This window comes from Podarcis pityusensis (assembly GCF_964106645.2).
Source record: "Podarcis pityusensis genome assembly, chromosome: 14".
Classification (NCBI taxonomy): Eukaryota; Metazoa; Chordata; class Lepidosauria; order Squamata; family Lacertidae; genus Podarcis; species Podarcis pityusensis.
The window spans coordinates 10,037,958-10,057,378 of record NC_138039.1 but is presented as its reverse complement, the minus strand read 5'-3'; the positions used below and the strand labels follow the sequence as shown (position 1 = coordinate 10,057,378).

At 44.1% G+C, this 19,421-nt stretch overlaps 1 protein-coding gene across 5 annotated transcripts in view; it reads left to right on the top strand.

The window, feature by feature from the left end:
• Positions 1-982: 982 nt before the first annotated feature.
• The window catches only part of LOC308463017 (ATP-sensitive inward rectifier potassium channel 12), a 96,911-nt gene continuing 78,472 nt past the window's right edge, over positions 983-19,421 (top strand). For 2 of the 5 annotated variants that reach the window (XM_080981158.1, XM_080981156.1), the window contains exon 1: positions 1,025-1,716. The gene's annotated coding sequence lies outside the window, so the exon portion shown is untranslated. Of the gene's footprint in view, positions 1,717-9,809; positions 9,884-19,421 lie in introns of those variants that run through there. The other 3 variants (XM_080981159.1, XM_080981157.1, XR_013979435.1) reach the window with 2 other exon arrangements.

Here is a 19,421-nt window from a genome sequence, read left to right as displayed (position 1 = left end):
AGGGCAACTGAAGTTGCCTACCAGCAGTTAGGACATGAAAAGTTAGGCTGAGCAGGAGCAAGGGCTCACCTTCTTCCCCACTAAGACAGGATGGCTTTTATTTCAATGGAAGTAGAGCAATTCCTTCTACATTTGTATCTACATGTAAATAAGTCAGCATGTACAGAATGTATGTAGATCCATGTCATCTCTTTTATCAGGAGCGGGTGTCAGGACCAGGTCAGTAATAACTCACACGGTGCCAGTGAATTTATTCAAAGAAAATGAGAACTCAGGAAGCCAGGCCTAGTGAGCGCAGCAACTCTTCCTGGCATCTCTTGAACAAGTCCCAATGTGCTCCCATGGCTGGTTTTTGCAGTTGCATACACTCAGTTCCAGCCACGATCCGTATGCATCCCGTCATTTCTTGGGAAATATCGCTTCCATCTGATTTGCAAAGGTAAGCCGTGGTTAAGCTGAGGTGTGTACATCTGAGACAGCCTTTGCACATGCACAGAGGACAACTTCACTGAACAGGAGTTTGGCGTGGGAAAACTAATCAGGTAATGCACATCGCGTGAAGGCATCCTCGCCGCCTCTCCGGTGCGTACAGCGACGTAAGAAAAAAGCCACTCCAAACACAGCATGGGAAAACGATCTCATTGTGTTTGAAGCTGCTTAAGGAGTACATAGCTTCTCTCTCGCCATGAGGGGCAGGAATAATTGGACATTTCGAAACATCCCCCCCCCCCCCACAAAAGGACCGCGGCCGATAGCGGTTTCTTGCTGAGAGAATGCAGCGATGAAGGTGGGGAGGGGAAAACAAAGGCGATGGTGGCTGTGGGTGAAATAATCTGGGGGTGGGGGGAGGGAACAGGCTCCAGCCCAAGTAGCCAAAGAGGAAATGCAGAAGCCGAACTTGTGGCTAATAAGAGAGAGAGATTCAGTAGCTGCTGTTCTTGAGCGAAGCAGTAGGAGGGAGTGGAGCAGTGTGGGAAGGAAAGCTCCTCTCCCTCTCTTTCTCTTCTGCTGGTTGCCTGTGTGACATGCTCTGCCGAGAGAGAGAGAGAGAGAGAGAGAGAGAGAGAGAGAGGGAGCCTTCGCTGGGAAGCCAACTGCACTGAACTGCAGCAGCATCACCCCCCCTCCAGATCAAATAGCCCAAGCCACCAACAGCACACAGCAAAAGAGGAGAAAGTGACCACAACTTCACAGTGCGAATCAGGACAGCACCTTCCTATCACGCCAAGCGCAAGCCTGCCAAGATTTGAGCCGGGATTAAACTGAACAACTCAAAGAAGACTTATTATTCTTGTTATTTTTTTCCGTGGGGAGGGGAAGATGGATCCTCTGTCCCTTCCCCAACCCCACTTGAGCCTGTCGCCAGCTCCCATGGGATAGAAGGGTTTGACATTAAATTCACTTGTATTGGATATTCCTGGGCATTAGTTTTTTTGTTTTGTTTTGTTTTGTTTTAGAAAAAGAGGAACTATATTTATATATACATTTTCCTCCAGAGGAGTAGGGGGAAAGTTGGATATTCTTCTTTTTTTTTCTTCCCCCTGCTTGTTTCCAAAGATTTCTGCCCTTGTGGTTAAAATGGAGCGGTGGATTCACGACCCCAGGGCCAGCACAGCCCAAGTCTTGTGGGAAAAGAAGGAAGATCTAAGGAGGATCCCTACTTTCTCGGGACTTACAGGAAGGTTTTGGGATTTGGTGGGATCCATGCAGTGAGAGGTAAGTGATGAATGGGGTGATGAGGCAGTTGCAAATCGATGCATACCAATGTATAATATATGTACACAGCTGCAGGGGGCTGTATCGGTCTAGCAAGTTTTTCGGAAGGAACTGAAAAGAGCCATCTCATAGTGAATTACTCAGTCATGCCACAATCTGTAGCTATGAAATGAAGGCAGAGAATCGAGGAATGGGATGGAAGGAGCAGCTTCCGGGAACCGGAGGAATCCTCAAAGGTGAAATAGCACCAGCGTGGGCTGGCTTTGAGTCACAGAATCATGAGAGATAGAAGAGACCTTTGGAGATAATCTAGCACAGTTCAGCCTTCTAGTTTTTAACTACACACACACACACACACACACACACACACACACACACACACAGGCTACAGATGCGTTTTAAATAGAGGGCAGACTCAGCCTCGCTTGCGAGAGAAAGCAGAACTAATATCTGTTGAATGATCCTCAGAGTGTATACTCTTTGCTCAAGTAGCAAAAGTCAATGGCTTGCTGGAACCGGCCGAGACCTAACCAGTTCGCTGTCCTTTGCCAGGATCCCAGTAACCTGTAGATATTAGGCATGTGATCCAGTAGAGGCCACCAGCCAGTGGTCCGTTGATGAACTGCGGTTGACCTTTTTGCCCCCTGTGCTGAGGCCAGATCCATTGCCACATGAAACAGGCACTTATCTAGGGGGTAAAGCCCACCTTAGGCACAGGGGGGCTTCTGAGTAAACTGCAAAGAACTGAGCTACTAAACTAATAGTAATAAGAAGAGCAATTATTATTTTTATTTGTATGATTTATTGAATGCCCTTCCCCATCATATTCCAGGGTCCGTTCTGATAATATCATCATGCAATTATAAAAACAAGTAAATAGTGATAAAGGCAGTGTTACATACATGGAAACCCCCCCCCAAAAAAAAATAATAATCTTGGGAACTGTAGTTTACCCCTAAGAGGTACAATTACCAGCACCCTTGTTTCTAGGCTTCTTGGGTGGGAGGGAAATTGCTTTCAATGGATGTTGCAAACATAGCCAAAATGAGCTGATCCAGTCGAAGCAAAACCGGACAGTATGGATCCAATGAAAGAAGTGTTTCCCACAAAACAAAATACCTTACCTGTGAAATGCAAGGGTAAAGGTGACAATAAAGACAGACCTCTAGGCAACTGCTTTAAGAGGGCGTGGTGCTCTAAATTTACAGACAGGTAAATATTTTGGAGGGTGCTCCAAACAGTGCAGAGTTCAATATTCCGAAAGAGGGAAGATCTGGAGTAAGGCAGGATCTAGATGAAAAGAGTGCAGGAAAATAAGGGAAAGTAGAAAAATAAAAATAAAAAAGCAGCAGAGGTTTTCCCATAGCCATCCTCCTCTGGTCCTCTGGCCTGAGAGATCATTTACAGTGGTGATATATGCTCTGCTCTAAAATAATTGGGGGACTGAAATAGCCTTTTAAAACACTTGCTGTTTCTAACTGTCTAAAGTTTACACCATGTTAAACATTGCAACCCTATAGACATTTATCTTTGAGTAAGTCCCAGCAAGCTGAATGAGTAGGCGTGTACAAGATTGCACTGTAAATCCTTTATAGTCTCTGCACTGCTTTAAAAACAAAACAAAACCAGGGGTTTTTTTTTGTTCCAAACTCCTTTGCGATGTCTGTGATCGTGACCTCTGCGTTTCTGGATCTGCTTTGAAACGTTCCCAAAGCTCGTGTGCTTTTGTGTGTGTGTTTTGCGCACACAAGATCGCAAAAGTGACAGTGCTAAATAGACACACTTATTAGGGAGTAAGCTCCATAGAACATAGTGTACATAATAATATGTACACAGGATTGTGCTGTTAGCCTCTGTTCACCATCCTGAATGTTCACCTCTCTCTGAACTCACTTGAACCACTTTTACTGATTTGGAGAATGACCAAAAAAAAAAAAAGTGTTTAAAGGGCAAAGATTATGGTTGTACCAGCTGGCACCAACCCCCCATCCCCCATTAGAACTGTAATAATAATAATAATAATAATAATAATAATAATATTTATTTGTACCCCACCCCTCTGACTGGGTTGCACCTTACTTCTGAGGAATGAACATTGAATACACTGGGACTTCCATTTGCTAAAACATGTATAAGATTGTGCTAAATGTGAGGGTTTTCTTTTAAAAAATAATTTTTATTGAGTTTCAGAACAAACTCAATAATATACTGAATAAAACCATGCTGTATTCGGGAGGAAGGGGATCAGTCCTCCTCCTAAATGAGAGGTTTGTTTTAAAAAAAAACACCCTGTTTTTATAAGCATCCCTTGAAAGTAATTTGATTTTTCATTATTATACTGAATGCATTTTAAGTCTGCAAATACATACATGCATTTATTAATGGTGTTGAAGAGGCAACAAACACATCTACGTTAAATGATTATGGGTTTTATTCGATGCTATCCCTACCCAGAGGAGCCCTATTGAAATTAATGGGCGTGACTCCTTCAGGTCCATTAATTTCAATGATTCTGCTCAACATAGAACTTAGTTGGTTACAGCCCAGTGAGAACATGTTAGAATTCAGCTAGGGTTTTTTTGGGGGGGGGGCAGTACTCTTTGAGAAGAGAAGGAGGCTATCAGGCTAGATTTCCTCTCACCAAATTACCTGTTTTAAGACTCCATTTCTAGAGATGTTTCTCCCCCCCTACCCCGTTTCTTCTGGAGTAATGAATTGCCTTGTCTTATGTCTTTAAAAGCAAGGAAAGAGTCTTAGAAATGTAGAGTTGAAAGGGACCACAAGGGTCATCTAGTCCAACCCACCGACATATGACTCGAACCCACGACCCTCAGATTAAATGTCTCTCGGTCTACCAACTGGGCCAGATTTAATTCAGCAGCCACCAGCGGCTGACCCCGCGTTACTAATAGTACTAATTGTAATGGCATTTGTAATGTGAAATGGATTGTGATGATTAGGGATATACAATAGTTGGATAAAGCATAAGATGAAGAAAACTTAAACTTTAAATATAAGAACCTATGGTTGGGAGGGGAGGGATTCTGAAGGTTCAGAGGACCTTGTAATTTAATGTTTGAATTGGTTAGAGTTAAAGTGTATAAAAATGTGAAAAAGCTAATAAGAAATTTATAAAAAAATTAAAATAAAATTCCCTATAACTCAAAAAAGAAAAAAAAGAGCTACTAATTCCAATGACACAACTAGGAAGTTTCCTACATAATATACATGAATCATTCATCCAGAATAAGAGAAATAACTTTTGCAACTGGTACTCTAAACCCAAATAGATAGATGATAGATAGATAGATAGATAGATAGATGATAGATAGATAGATATAGATGATAGATAGATGATAGATAGATAGATAGATAGATAGATACTGTAGATAGATGATAGATAGATAGATAGATAGATAGATAGATAGATGATAGATAGATAGATAGATAGATAGATGATAGATAGATAGATAGATAGATAGATAGATAGATACCGTATTTTTTGCTCTATAAGACTCACTTTTCCCCTCCTAAAATGTAAGGGGAAATGTGAGTGCGTCTTATGGAGCGAATGCAGGCTGCGCAGCTATCCTAGAAGCCAGAACAGCAAGAGGGATTGCTGCTTTCACTGTGCAGTGATCCCTCTTGCTGTTCTGGCTTCTGAGATTCAGAATATTTTTTTCTTGTTTTCCTCCTCCAAAAACTAGGTGCGTCTTGTGGTCTGGTGCGTCTTATAGAGCGAAAAATACGGTAGATAGATAGATAGACTGGTTCTATACAGAGCAGATCCTAAGTTAGCTATGCCTATGAATTTCAATGGATACGACTAGCGCGCAATACAACCCAAAATCTTCCTCTGTGTGTCTTGCAACCCACACTCCATCGGTTACCTCCTTGCTTATCCACCTTCCTGTCAATCTCAGATAGCAATGAGCTGACAATGTATTCCTGTCCCCACTGGGCAAGCTGAAAACTATAGTGCTAATCAGGAAAAGCAAAATCACACATCTAAAAAGACATTGTGCTACAGGAATAGCAACATCTCTCTACAAGAGCTGGCAATGATAATTTCCCCTCCGAGTATTATATTTGGAAAGTGCCTTCAATTACCACCTTAATGTCTCGCTGGCTGGCTTGGTGTGGCGGACTAGAATAGCAGGCATCTTTGAGGAGCAAGAATCCTAGAGGGAAATGTACTGGCAGAGTAGCACCTAAGCGTGTCGATTTCAGACCTGTTAAAGCAGCAGGAGTGTGATCACAGCAAAGCTGCAAGGCTGTGTGTGTTTTAGAAACCTTTGTTCCGATGGCAGCCGCCTGCTCTGTAAGAACAGCGCAAGCGAAGAATCTATTTTTGCCGCCTGTTCTTAGAAAGATCTGTGGCAGCTTATTTACCAGCACATATTGTTGTTGTTGTTTAGTCATTTAGTCGTGTCTGACTCTTCATGCCCCCCTGGACCAGAGCACACCAGGCACTTCTGTCTTCCACTGTCTCCCGCAGTTTGGTCAAATTCATGCTGGTAGCTTCGAGAACACTGTCCAATCATCTCGTCCTCTGTTGTCCCCTTCTCCTTGTGCGCTCCATCTTTCCCAACATCAGGGTCTTTTCCAGGGAGTCTTCTCTTCTCATGAGGTGGCCAAAGTATTGGAGCCTCAGCTTCAGGATCTGTCCTTCCAGTGAGCACTCAGGGCCGATTTCCTTAAGAATGGATACGTTTGATCTTCTTGCAGTCCATGGGACTCTCAAGAGTCTCCTCCAGCACCATAATTCAAAAGCATCAATTCTTCGGCGATCAGCCTTCTTTATGGTCCAGCTCTCACTTCCATACATCACTACTGGGAAAACCATAGCTTTTACTATATGGACCTTTGTTGGCAAGGTGATGTCGCTACTTTTTAAGATGCTGTCTATTTTTTTTTTTAAGATGCTGTGTATATTGAGACATGACAATTTTTAGGGAAATGGTCCATACCGAGAGGTTGGGGGTTGGAGTTCTTACAACCAAAGTCTGAGTGCACAGGGGGTTGGGCAGCTAATAGCCTCCTCAGACTGGAAATCTGGGCACAGAAACATCACTCATACCTTCATAGATCCAAAGCCCACATCTTTGAATTGTCCATGGAAAATGGTATTGTCAAATCCTATAAAAATAGCTCCCCCATCCCCACTGGTACTTCAGCAAATCTGCAGCCTGGACTCTAAACTAATATTTGCCTCTCCCAGGAAGTTGGAACCCCTCTATCTAATTATTAATAATTGTGCTCGCATGTCTTGCCCATCCACTAAGAAACTCAGGGCATCGCTACAGGTAAAGTTATCCTCATGTTCACCCAGGTTCCAGCCTGAACTGTTACTATACCACACCTGAGCGATGGAGGGAAGAGGCTGCCCAAGGGATTGGTCCAAGATCACCCAGTCTTCTTCAGAGCTGCATGGGGATTTGAACCCAAGGCTCACCACTCCAGCTGCAAAACAAGCCACACTACCTTTCAAAGCCCATGGCTACTTTACTGTGAACTCTGAAAGATGTTCTCCCTTATACAAGGCACCGCTGTCCTCTGGAGGAGCGAGCAGAAGAAGTTAGCACATCAAACCATTGGTCTTTCCGGCTCAGTATCGTCTACACCAGGGATGGGGAAGCTGTGGCCCTCCAGATGCTATTGGACTACAGCTCCCATCATCCTTGACCACTGGCCATGCTGACTGTGGCTGGCTGGTGGGAGTCCACAATATCTGGAAGCTACTGTGTTGTCTACCCTTGGTGTAGACCAGTGCTCTTCAGCCTTGGGTCTCCACGTGTTCTTGGACTACAACTCCCATCACCCCCAGTCATCTTAGCCGATGGTGATGGATGCTGGGAGCTGTAGTCCAACAGCATCTCAGGACCCTAGATCAAAGAACACTGCTGTAGATAACTCTGAGACAGATGGACAGCTTCTTCTAACAGGAAAGATGCCAGCAAAATGCCTTAGACCAGTCCTAAAGCCCATTGCCTTTTAAAACTGAACGTTTGCTTTTCTAGCAATGTTATTAAGATGCAGGGGTTAAAATATCATTCCAAGGGCTTGTCTACATGGCCTGTTTGCTCAATATTCATTCTGATTTGTTTGCAGGGAGATTAAATGGCACTGGTTAATTTATTGAACCTTCATTATGATTTGTTTGCGGGAACGGTATGCAGTGTTGAACCAAGTAGGTGTTAAATTACTCCACCCCAAAGAAGGGATGTTTTTTGAAAGCTATGGACTATGCAGGAATGGCAAAGCTGACGGCAATATTAAGAGATCAGAACAATGAACTTTTTATAGAACAATGGAGGCCTTTTTTGGACTATTTGGAAAAGCATGAAACAAAATCGCGGGCAGGATTCGAGATAGGAGCAGCGAAACAAAAACGATAAAGTATTAGAGGGATTTTGGTAACACACGAGAATTTGATCTATAACGCAGTAGAAAAGAGTTTGAATGAAAAGACTGTGGAAGTGTGGGTGGGAAGTCAAGACATGAAACAATGTAACTATTTAATCTGAGGTTAATTAGTAAAAAAATGGAAATTCAATAAAAAAAATTATATTGGGGAGGGGGAAAATTAAATTACTCCCCCCCACATGTTCCGCTGCCTTTTCTCATCACTCGTCTTACTGCAAAAGGTCTGAACTTTTGGGGAAGGAGGCTGGTCACACAAGACTAGAATTGTGCAGTGTAAATAAGCTGGTATGTGATTGGATCTCACCTGAAAATAACTGTCTTGCTAAGGCCCTGGAACTTTAATTTTACAGTACCCTTGTCAGACAGGTTAAGCTCAGAGTAGGCAGCCTGAATTCACCCATCACATGTTGGGACTGGCAGAGATTTAAACTTGAGATTCCCTAAAATGAAATCCAGTAGGATAGCAGCTGCTCGGTTTGGGAGATAGTTGCGATTACTCAGCGGCAAATCATTGTTGTGCTTTTAGCAGCCTCTCCTTCTCCAGAAACCAGCAGGCAAAGCTGTTCACAGCACAGAGGCAAATATCAATCAACTGCCAATGTTTGCAGATCAAGCTGCACAAGCGCAGAGGTTGGTTAAAAAAAAAAGTTGGGAAGTCTGTCAACAAGGGAAAGGTGGGATCCTGCACATTCTTAAATATATATATATTGTTGCCTGTATTTGATAGCTGAGTTTTGTGAGCCCCCTGGTTTGCAAACTGAATTAGGACTTGAGTTCGAATGTCACCTCTGCCAAGAGCTTCACTCTATAGCTTTAGGAAGACACCAACTGAACCCCAGGTCCGCTGCCCCATCTACTTAAAAGACTCTGTGGTAAAAGAGATGAAATAAAGCAGATCTGGGGCTCTGAAGCCTTACTCTGCACAACACCTTTGCCCTACATTTCCATGTATCTCCCTATATACATAAAAACGTAATGTTGTCATCACACTGCCCCCATGGGGTGATTTCTAATCATCTGTATACAGGCAATGGACTTATTCTCAGGAGTATGGATCCTTTTTTAAATGTAAAAACAGCACTACCCACTCAGAATTAGGGCAGCAGGCTCAGGTTTTGCGGAATTGTTGTACAAAAATCTTGTTTTATAAGGGGGAAGAAGTCCTAATTGGGGAGGGGGCACTGGGACTGAGCATGCTCAGTAGGCATGGACTGTTGGAGAGAAACCGGGGGGGGGGAGAGGAGGAATGGAGTAACCTGGAAAATGGCATGGCTGGCTGGAAACCTGTGCAGGGCATCCTATACTACAACATTTTGTTGCAGCTCTCATTTGTTTACCTCTCTTTCCAGCTTTTGCAGGGAGTTCAGGGTTGCCAACTTCTCCCCCCCCCCCCAACTTGGGCTATGAATGGTTGCATAACAACAAGCAGGGAGATCATGCAGAGGGGTTGCTTTTTTCGCTCAGAAGATGTCATGCTTGGGGACGGTTCCTCTGCTGTTTTGCTTTTTGTTTTTGTTTGAAATAGTGCCCTGCAGCTGTTGGAGGCACAGGAAGCTCACCCGACAAACAGGGGTGGGAACTTGAATGAGTTATTCTTGTTTGGCTGGCAGGTGGGCTGTGCTGGATGCGATGAGGGCGCTTCTCTAACTTTGGAAGGAAGGCAATGGTCTTCTCTTAAACTTGGCCTGGTGGGTGGTGACCGTTCTCTGCTTCTCTCTGGGGCACGAGGCTTCAAGACGTGGTGAGAAAACCAGTCCTGTTGTATTTGTGGAGCCTCCTGTTCATTCAGCCGAGTTGGACTCTGGTTGTGTGCCCCAAGTCCTGCCCTGACAGCACCCCAGTCTAGGAGGATCAAATGATCACCATGTTTCCTTGAACATTTGGGGCACAAGGACCCCCAGGGCAATTGGGAAGGGGCCCAAATTTGGCTTCCCTTGGAATGACCTCCTGGCTAAGCCTGGGTTTATCACCCTGTTTAAGAGTTTTGCACCTGTAGCCACAGGTTCTAATCTCAGCTAAAGCAAGCCACTGCCTCTTGCTGTAAATTCCACTTGTAGTCTGGAATATGTGGGCTAATAGAGCCAGTCTACCTTACAGGGTTGTTGTTAAGGCTGCTGAAATAGTGAATTGGAGAACACTTAGGAGAAGCATGCTCGACTGGAGAGAGGGACAGAGAGGAAAGTTGAAAGGACTTTGGGGAGAACGGAAGCTGCTTTGCAGTTCCTTCCCATACATGCCTGCTCAAAGGTAGGGTTGCATTTTGTTTGAACATCTCGATGCTGAGCTTCACTGCACAGATTTTCTTAAAATTCTCATTTCGCTCCTTGATCTCGCTGACAAGCAAGTTATTCCCCCAACCTCCAGTTCTGATAAAAAATATGAACTATTCTTGCATATGATATGCATTATTATCTGTGATATTATACACATATGAATATAGATTCCAGGTTTCCTAAAGTAACCAGTAGATGAACAGGTACTTTCAACAATGCACATAACTGTATAAAAATACAGTTCAGTATTTTATTACTTATAAAATCATGATGTAGAACTATACGGCAGCATGGGTGTGACTCTTTTGTGTGTATTATGTGTGTCCTATTCATGAGCTGCTTGGATATAAGCAGGCAGATGATGCAAAAGATGGTTTGATGTGGGCAAAGCTTGTCTGAGATGGAATATGTGTATAAATTCATTTACAATTGATTCCTCTTCCATCTCTACTCAATAGTAGACCCTACTGAGGTCAATGCAGTTTATTCCTGGGTAAGCGTTTTGCAGGCTGGCAGACATCTGTTTATGTATATGTCTGCTTCGCATGGTTCTGGAATCACTGTATGTGAATAAGGATATAATAAAGTTTAATTTTGCTAGCAGTTTGGAGCTGATGCAATCTGAAGTGAATTGCGGCCTGAGCTTTTTTATTGAGGTCTGTTTTTATTATCCTCATTCGTTCTGGTGTCCTATTTGTATTACTGAAGTTCAGGTGTGAGCCTCATTCCTTATCTCTCTATACTATATTTGAACTAGTCAGTCATCATCACGCGGTCTTCATTGCCTACTTCCCAAAGTCTAAACCAGGGGTCAGCAAACTTTTTCAGCAGGGGGCCGGTCCACTGTCCCTCAGACCTTTTGGGGGGCAGGACTATATTTTGAAAAAAATAATGAACAAATTCTTATGCCCCACAAATAACCCAGAGATGCATTTTAAATAAAAGGACACATTCTCCTCATGTAAAAACATGCTGATTCCCGGACCGTCCGTAGGCCGGATTTAGAAGACGATTGGGCCGGATCCGCCCCCCCGGGCCTTAGTTTGCCTACCCATGGTCTAAAGGTAGGGGTGAGGGAGGGAACAGGAAGGTAAAGGAGGGAACATGTCTATAGTAAATAACTTGGAGGCAGGAGGGTTAAGGGAAAGCCTGGCAGGGGAAAGCAGGGTCTCTCTGTGTGTCAGTTTCCCCACAGAGTTCTCTTCAGCCACCATTTATAGACTCACAGCTGCCCCTCTGCCTCTACACGTACTTATTTACTTCATGAAATTTAATGCCACTGACTGGTTGGTTGCAGAGGAACAGTGGGATGAAGAAGCCCAGAGTCCAGGGGAGTGTGGTGGGATGACCATGAGTGGTCAGAGGGAGAAGAGGGAACAGACAGGGACAAGGAGGTGTGGGAAGCTGAGGAGATAACAAGGCTTAGGACTCAGCTATACAGCTGAAAAGAAAACGTTTTAAGTGAAATATACAAAGGGGACACAAGATGGCGACAGTGAGCTATGGCAAATTCAATGTCTTTTTCAAAACGTTTTTTAAAAAAAGCATTTTCACAGCATTTTTTAATATGTGTGTAGATTCCACCTCAGTGAGCTGGGAGTGTCTGTGGCAGAGAGAAGTCCAGACTCAGAGGCAGAAGCTGAAGCAGGAGAGGAGGGAGGCCAGGAGGCAGAGATGGGCTAGGCTTGTGAAGAGTCACAGGTGTCTCCCTCTCCTGCTGTGACAAGCTCCCTTCTCCCAGGTCTGCCAAAAAGAGAAGAGGCATGAAAATAAGTTAGCTCCATGCAGGCACAGTCTTGGGGAAAACCCTGGAGAGGAAGGCACTTAGGCAGCTGTGGGAAAGTGGAGACCTTCTGTTTCTGCAACCACTTCATGAGGGCCAGACCTGCTGGAAATGAGTTGCTGTGCTCATTAGGCCTAATAATGAGTTAATAATGAGTTAACACAAACTTGCACAGTGCGATTTACTTCTGGCTCGCTCCTCTCATTGATATGGGGGGAGGGGAGTTGTTTGCAAAAAAAGACAAAATGGTAATATAATCACTAAAAAAACCTACAGTCAAAATCCAGGACATACAAAAAGTAAAAACAAATTAAAACTCATGCAAGCTGTTATAAGAAAAAACTGCTCCCTTTCCCTTATCCAAGAGCCCGTATAGAGTCCTTAAGTGGATTCCCTATCAGTGGGAGAAAAAAGCAGAGGCTAACCAGAGAATATTGAGAAGCAAAGAGGCTAGTAAGCCTGATCTTTATTAAAGGTCCTCACTCACCACACGCAGGAGGGAGGAGAACCCTGAACAATGGTACGCAAGCCCTTATATAGACTTTTGAAACTGCCCACCCTGTAGCCCAAGACCACCCCCCAAAACATCATACATACATCACAGAAGGAGGCGGACTCCAGCAGAAATCCTGATTGCTAGAATATCTGTTAATGGTCACTGACTGCATTACCTGGGCAGCCTGGCCATTCTTTTGTGATGGTTAATACTTTTAATTCCTGAATCCAGGTCACAGGCTCACCCTAGTCATACACAAATACGCCCTTAAGACAGGATCTGTAACCAAAAAACAAAGGGAAGGCTTTCCCATTTCCTTCCTAATTGCAGAGAAATATCTGAGGTCAATTTGGGGAAGTCAAAATGGCTTCAGGATTGCTCTCCCGTACTATTTCGGACACGTGGTTTATATTCTTATGTATGTGTTTGCCTTGTACATTTACAGACATTTCATCTATATTTGGGACCTTAGAATTCTGATAACAAAGCTTTCTAAGCAACTGGTCAGGCTGGCCTAAATAAGAAGGTCTCCAGCAGCTTCACAAAATGACAAGGCAGAAAATTGTGTAGCCGTTGCCTGAGGATGGGCTGAGAGCCAGCTAGCTGGCTCTCAGTTCTCCTAGCTAGAGTCTGTCCTGTCAGGTGCCACCCGCCTTGAGAAACTGGAGTAACTCAATATCTCCGTGTGGTACACTGTAACCTTTGAAAGTCTGCCACGGCAAGACTGGGAGATCCTCAAAGGCTGCTAAATGCAGCCTTCCTGAGGGGAAGTTTTGTGTTTTCTTCCCTGCCTCTCCCCCCCCCCCCCAAGTCTTTATCATATTCCCCCCTTCCTTCCTTGGGATGGGAGGTGGGGAAGGGAGGTCAAATTCAGCCACGGCATTCACTGCGTAGTGGCACAGAGTTTGTGGGGCCAAAACCCGGGCTCCCCCTACCCTCCCCTTTCCGGTCACCCTGTGACTGCCCCCCTCTGCTGTCTGATCCTGCCCCAACAGTTGGCATAAGTGAAGAGCATATGTGTGAATTTAAGGAGGGAGACAAGGACATGGAAGTGTGTATTTCAAGTCCAGCTGGAAAAATATATGCCTCTGTGTCCGTGAGAGAGGCCTCGGTTTTTTGGGTTTTGGTGGGCAAACGACAACCGCAGGTGGAATTCAGGTGATGCTGTGTTTGTGTATGTCTGCCAACCAGGCTATTATTATCTCAGGGTCTCAGTACCTAACCTTTAACCCCTCAGACCTTGTGGGAGGGCGGACTATATTTTGAAGAAGAAAAATGAACCAATTCCTATGCCCCGCAAATAACCCAGAGATGCATTTTAAATAAAAGCACACATTCTACTCATGTAAAAGCACCAGGCAGGCCCCACAAATAACCAAGAGATGCATTTTAAATAAAGGACACATTCTACTCATGTAAAAACACGCTGATTCCCGGACCGTCCACGGGCCGGATTGAGAAGGCGATTGGGCTGGATCCGGCCCCCGGGCTTTAGTTTGCCTACCCATGCTTCAACCTGTGTTATGTTCCTATTTTTTAAATGCTCACCCACGCTACGTTCACAGAAAGCAATAGAGATATTTAGGAAATTGGGTTTTTAAAAAAATATTTTGATCCATAATCTTTATCATAGATTGTAATAGAAATAATCTTTTGATTAAAATATAAATTATATCCATTTCTATCTATCTTATATGACCATAGACACACCTCCTTTCCTTCCATTAAAAAGACTATCGCAGAACGCCTCAGATATTGTTTGGTCATATATTTTCTGATTTACCTCTTGGCCTGGTTGCTCGACACTGAATGATGACCCTCAAGGAACCACAATTTGAGGCAATATGTTGGTTGCCTCCTATGTGGGGTCCTTATTCAATTAGAACCCCACTCCTGCAAGTCTTTTAAGTGAGCAAAGGGGAACACCGACCCTGTTGCACACAAAAACAAAAGTTGTATGTGCACATGTCTTTGATGGTTCTTTATAATATCTCTTCAGTCATTTTTATTTCAATTTGCTTCTTATTAACATCCTTAGATTTATAGAATTGTAGAGTTGGAAGGGACCACAAGGGTCATCTAAGTCCAACGCAGGAATATTTTGCCCAACGTGGAACTTGAACTCACAGCCCTGAGCTTAAGAGTCTTGAGGTAATTTAGAAATATTTTCATAACGGAATACAAGTGCCCCATAATAGTTCTCCTGAACTGGTAAGAAACTGATCTTTAAGCATGCTGACCAAATACACTTCGGAACTCCCTGCCAATTGACACCAGGCAGGTGGCTTCGCTGTGAACTTTTCAGCACCTGCTTAAAACATTTTTGTTTAGGCAAGCCTCATGCAGATATGTAACATGCAGACATACATTTAACCTCTCTCTCTTTTTGCTTACTGTTCATTCAAAAAATAATAAGGAGTGTTTTTAAATATCTGTTTTCAACCGTCCTGTTGATAATTTAAATGTTTTGGGGTTGGTTTTTTTTGTAAACAGCTTGTAGGTTTTATTACAATCTAGCGGTATATAAATGTTGTGAAATGACATAAATAAGAGGAGAGGTCCCTGCCCCAATGAGCTTACAATGTAAGCTTTTTCATAAGGAGAGAGCAGAGGAAGGGGGCAGGAAAAGAAGGCAGGAAGGGGCAAAGGAAGACTGTTTTATTTACCTGTGCTTGGTTTTAGAAAGGCAGGGGGAGCAAGTGGCTTTATGGAAAGGGTGTGGGGTCATTGGACTGAAGGGGCATTTGGTCGAGATGCCAGCCTTACAGGGAGAAGAAAGTTGCCAAAGGTCAGACTTTTAGAAGACATCTGAAGGCAGCCCTGTTTAGGGAAGCTTTTAATGTTTGATGCATTACTGTATTTTAATATTTTGTTGAAAGCCGCCCAGAGTGGCTGGGAAAGCCCAGCCAGATGGGCGGGGTATAAATAATAAATTATTACAGTGGTACCTCGGGTTAAGTACTTAATTCGTTCCAGAGGTACGTACTTCTCCTGAAACTGTTCTTAACCTGAAGCACCACTTTAGCTAATGGGGCCTCCCACTGCTGCCGCGCCACCGGAGCACAATTTCTGTTCTTATCCTGAAGCATTATTTCTGGGTTAGCGGAGTCTGTAACCTGAAGTGTATTTAACCTGAAGCGTATGTAACCCGAGGTACCACTGTATTATTATTATTATTATTATTATTATTATTATTATTATTCACTGCTTCCGACTTGCTAAAAGGAGAATGTTGGGAGTCAGCCACTTGGAAGAGGCAGGATGCGGTCCCCGGCCACCTCAGAACCACACAGCTTGTCTACACCAGGCAAAATGTGATGTATGGGAGATGCCACCACACTGACTGGTGTACCCAGCTCATAAAACTAATGTTCTTACTGCAGTGGGTTCAGGATCAGGGTGAGGTTGGGAAGAATGCTTTTCATGTGTTGACATTTGGGACCAGTCTATTTCTGGTCTGAGTCAATTTCACATCTGCTCATTCGTAAGAACATAGGAAGGGCTCTGCTGGATTAGACAATCCTGTCCACCATCCGGTTCTCACTGTGGCTGACCAGATGTCTATGGAAAGCCCCCAAGCAGACAAGGTTGCTGGGTATGTTTAGCCTTGGAAAGATGAGACTGAGAGGGGATATGACAGCCATCTTCCAATATCTCAAAGGCTGTCACATGGAAGAGGGAGCAAGCTTGTTTTCTCCTGGTCCGGAGGGTAGGAACTCGAACCAGTTGCTGTTATAGCCAAAATCGGTTTGAAATCCACATCGTGATAATGGTTTCATAATATCTGACATGGCAATACATCGCAAATCACAATGTGTGTGTGTGTGCTATATAAAAAACTGTGATGGGGGGGAAACCGTGAAGCCGGTTATTGCTTCCCTTGTGATTTCTGCTGCCGCTGTTGCTCTGTACTATAAAATAACAGTTGTAACCCTATGTTAAAAGTAAGTAAAAACATCCCAGTTTTAGACTCTGAAGTAGTAGTAGTAGTAGCCACGACATTATGCTGTTTGCCTCGACAGTGGTACCTTGGTTCTCAAACTTAATCCGTTCCGGAAGTCCGTTCCAAAACCAAAGTGTTCCAAAACCAAGGCGTGCTCTCCCATAGAAAGTAATGCAAAACAGATTAATCCGTTCCAGACTTTTAAAAACAACCCCTAAAACAGCAATTTAACATGAATTTTACTATCTAACGAGACCATTGATCCATAAAATGAAAGCAATAATCAATGTACTGTACTATAAAATAAATAAGACCATATTGTAGATGATAAAAATTAAAATTAATGTTTTTTCTTATCTGCACTGATGATAGTCATTGTTTGGATGGCGAGGGCTTTTATCCATTTCCACAGTCACACAATCAATCAATTAATCAGTAGCTGAACTGGGTTCCACATAGCCACAAAAACAAATTAACCAAAAAAGCCTCAAAAACGCAAAATAAAAAGCAAAAACATAAGCGCCAAATACAGTGGTACCTTGGTTCTCGAACTTAATCCATTCCAGAAGTCCATTTGACTTCCGAAATGTTCGAAAACCAAAGCGCAGCTTCTGATTGGTGCGGGCGCCCTGGAAACAACAGCTGATAGCTGCATCGGACGTTCGGCTTCCGAAAAATGTTTGAAAACCGGAACACTTACTTCCGGGTTTTCGATGTTTGGGAACCAAGGCGTTTGAGAACCAAGGCACCACTGTATATACAGTAGTTACATCCACATTTCAGACATGGTGATACAGTATATCAGTATATTGTGATGTTTAGCTGGTGATATATCACAAAGTTGAAAACCAGATATCGCCCAGCCCTACTATTTGTCTCTACATAAGGTAAAGGTAAAGGGACCCCTGACCATTAGGTCCAGTCGTGGCCAACTCTGGGGTTGCGGCGCTCATCTTGCTTTATTGGCCGAGGGAGCCAGCGTACAGCTTCCGGGTCATGTGGCCAGAATGACTAAGCCTCTTTTGGCGAACCAGAGCAGCGCACAGAAACGCCGTTTACCTTCCCGCTTTTGAACTGCTAGGTTGGCAGGAGCAGGGACCGAGCAATGGGAGCTCACCCAGGCGCAGGGATTCGAACCGCCGACCTTCTGATCGGCAAGTCCTAGGCTCTGTGGTTTAACCCACAGTGCCACCCGCGTCCCTTTGTCTCTATATAGTTCCATCCTTATTCCAGACCTTGTGACATATCGGTATATCAAGACGTTTAGCTGATGATAAATCACGATGTTGAAAGACATCACAGTTCACTCGTGCACCACAAATTCAGCTCGCTTGCCTGCTGCCCCTCTTGCTTGCCCACTCTGCTCCCCTGCCCCACTGCCAGCCTCGCTTCCTTGCCTGCTGCCTTACTTGTTCACCACATCCCTTGCCTGCCTCCTTTGCTCCCCTCACCCTGGAGCCTGCACAGCCCATCACCAGTGTGACAACAGACTAGCAAAAAACAGCACAGAGAGAAAACACACATTTGTAGTGTGTGTTTTTGGTACGTCTTTTGAGTGAAGAACTGCTGCAACAAAGTTTGGAATCCAAAGGATAGTTATGCACAGATGTGGATATTATTCTGGGAGCTGCAGATCACGTCAGTTTAAACTGCAATTTGCAGAAATCAGATTCCTCGAAAAGAATAGTAAGTGCAATCGGATGAAGAGCCCCCCCCCCCGACAGAGGTTTGACCTGGTGAGCTGCTGTTGTGTTGTGGTTTCTATGCTCCCTGGTATTTACAGGAAGTTCTAGGTGCTGCACCTTTTCTCTTTAAATTTGCTTGAATTGGATGAACTTTTAATCTGTTTTGCTGTTCAGTTGTTCTTTTCGTGTTTGATAACGTGAGACGTCTTGAGCCTTTAGAATGTATTCATCTATTGTTTTCAATCTAGGTAGGCTGCTTTTCACCATAAATGGAGAAGTCAGCATGTCGAAGGATGGCTGTGTTTTGACTTGTGTATTGCTTCAGAAAGTACAAATTAGACTAGTCTGCTTTTAGTTCAGTTGGTTAGAGCATGTCTCCGATGACGCTAAGGTTGCAGGTTCGATCCCCATATGGGAGAGCTGAATATTCCTGCATTGCAGGGGGTTGGACTAGATGATTCTCAGGGTCCCTTCCAACAATTCTATGATTCTGCTGTTTGTTTCAGGGGCTGAATGGATGACATTTCTGTACAGCTTGCTCCTTTTATACAGAAAACTATCACCTCAAAGAGAAGTTTAAGCTACAGTACTTTCCCCTGGCATGCTAGCTTTCTGTGTCTGAAGGGTTTTTTTTGGGGGGAGCATATGTCATAGAAACATAAAGGTAAAGGTAAAGGGACCCCTGACCATTAGGTCCAGTCGTGGCCGACTCTGGGGTTGTGGCGCTCATCTCGCTTTATTGGCCAAGGGAGCCGGCGTACAGCTTCTGGGTCATGTGGCCAGCATGACTAAGCCGCTTCAGGCGAACCAGAGTAGCGCACGGAAACGCCAATTACCTTCCCGCCAGAGCAGTACCTATTTATCTGCTTGCACTTGGACGTGCTTTCGAAGTGTTAGGTTGGCAGGAGCAGGGACCGAGCAACGGGAGCTCACCCCGTTGTGGGGATTCGAACCGCCAACCTTCTGATTGGCAAGTCCTAGGCTCTGTGGTTTAACCCACAGCGCCACCCGTGTCCCACACATAGAAACATAGGAAACTGCCTTATGCAGAGTCAGGCCATTGGTCCATCTAGCTCAGTATTGTCTACATCAGGGACGT